The sequence below is a fragment of the Sorex fumeus genome, unplaced genomic scaffold, assembly GCF_029834395.1.
Source record: "Sorex fumeus unplaced genomic scaffold, SorFum_2.1 ptg000073l, whole genome shotgun sequence".
Taxonomy (NCBI): Eukaryota; Metazoa; Chordata; class Mammalia; order Eulipotyphla; family Soricidae; genus Sorex; species Sorex fumeus.
The window spans coordinates 842,764-844,978 of record NW_026606130.1 but is presented as its reverse complement, the minus strand read 5'-3'; positions in this window follow the sequence as shown (position 1 = coordinate 844,978).

The following is a 2,215-nucleotide window of genomic DNA, read 5'->3' as shown; positions in this document are numbered from 1 at the left end:
CTTATCTGGGAAAATAAAATATTAAACCCCAGAAGGTTCTTTATTGAAGAAATTTCCAAGAAGTAACCCCCAAAGAATATGAAAATGTTCTACATGCTCAGGATCTCTCGATATGGGTTTGGGAAATACAAAGGCATGTTAGGGACACTACGTCCTTTGCAGAAGAAAAAGAGCCTCCCATTAATCAGGACTGTGTAAATGGTAAACTGAGCCTCACAAATAAGAAGGAACTAGAACTAAATTACATGCTGGGTTAGTGGCAGAACTGAGACTAGAGTTCAACGATCCTCATGATCATATCATAGCTATTTCTTGTGACCCTAGTGGCCTCCACTTGAAAAACAATATAGTCAAACTTCTCATATTAAAGACAACATACAAGGTCCAAATATGGAAATAAGCCTTCACAGGTTTACATAGTCCCTGAGGAGATGAAAATGCAGCTCTTTTAATGCTGTATGAGTAAATGGTGAGTGTATGAAGAATTAGGGCAAATGGTGCTTAGAACATAGTACAGGTGATAAGGCAATTTCCTTGATGTGGCAGATCCAAATTTGATCCCTGCATCCCATAGGGTCCTCTGAAAACCTTCAGGAGTAATTCCTGAGTGTAGAGTCAGGAGTAGTCAGTAAGCACTTCCAGGTGTGCCCCCAGGCAAGAGAGAGAGAATTAGGGCAGTGGGTCATGAGAGATAGTACAGTGGGTAGAGTGCTACCATGTTTGATCCCTGGCACCCCTTATGGTCCCTGGAACCTGCTAAGAATTAGCCTAAAGCACCACCAGGTGTAGGAAAAAAAGGAGAGATGCCCCAGACACCATGCCAGGCTGAACCTCATTTCCAGGGCAATTTGGAAGGGGACAGGTGAGCCCAGCCCTAGCCTCAATAGAGCCCCAGGAGCCTAAAACCTCCAGAACCCAATCATCGTCATGCACACAGCTCATCTCCACAGGCTTGGGACTAGCCTCACCCATAACAATGAATCTGCGCCTCCCCGAGATGGAACCCCGGTGACCAGAAGCCTCCACAAGCATAGCTCAAGTATGTGGGAACTAGGACTTTTCCTCCAAACCACCGGGACCATCCCGGCTCCCAAATGACCTCTGATTCCGGAAGTCACGCCCACGGCCCGCCCCCCAGCGCCATCTTTACAGTACACAGCCGTACAGAGAGAAGAAGGACCACATGGAGGGCTGGCTCCACAGCTCCCGGAGAAGACACCAGGTTCCAAAAAGAGCTGAGATCACTGGGAAGTCCCAGATGGGGTAGATGCCGCATCCCGCCTCCCCCAGATGGAACCCCGGTGACCAGAAGCCTCCACAAGCATAGCTCGAGTATGCGGGAACTAGGACTTTTCCTCCAAACCGCGCGGTGCTTACGCGGCTGCGCAACATCTCTATATATACAAAGTGATTAATGGGAAGTAAATCACCCAACGTTTCTCCCTGAAAATCAGAGTTAAGTTTGGAGCACGGCTACAGCCCCAGAAGCACAAGGACTTAATGCAGAACCCAGCAGCTTGGAGCAGAAAAGTGAACGGACTATGCGTTAATCCAGGCCATCATGTCTGCCCGGAGGGGAAAGGGTGTTGCCCCATTCGCCCTCTCCTCTCTGGAAAGAAAGATGGCGGCCGCATGGGAGCCTTGTGGACAGCAGGTATGAGCCGGGGGTGCAGGGGCGACTAAAACCTCATGGGAAGGGGGGCGTTCCAGTCCGTCCTTCACGCCCTACCGAGGCCACCAGTTGCCCCCCACGAGCGGCTCTCCAGCACGGCCTCGGCCCCAGAAGCACAAGGACTTAATGCAGAACCCAGCAGCTTGGAGCAGAAAAGTGAACGGACTATGCTTTAATCCAGGCCATCATGTCTGCCCAGAAGGAAAAGGGTGTTGCCCCATTCGCCCTCTCCTCTCTGGAAAGAAGATGGCGGCCACATGGGCGCCTTGTAGAGAGCAGGTGTGAGCCGGGGGTGTGGGGGCGACTAAAACCTCATGGGAAGGGGGGCGTTCCAGTCCGTCCTTCATGCCCTACCGAGGCCGCCAGTTGCCCCCCACGAGCGGCTCTCCAGCACGGCCACGACTCCAGAGCACAGAAACCAATCTCTTAATTATCTGACTCTCATTAGAAATACTTCCAGGGTTAATTAGCAAAATAGCAGAAATCCAAAACCAACATTTAATTCTTGAACCCAGCTGTAGAAAGGGAATCACTTCACAATGC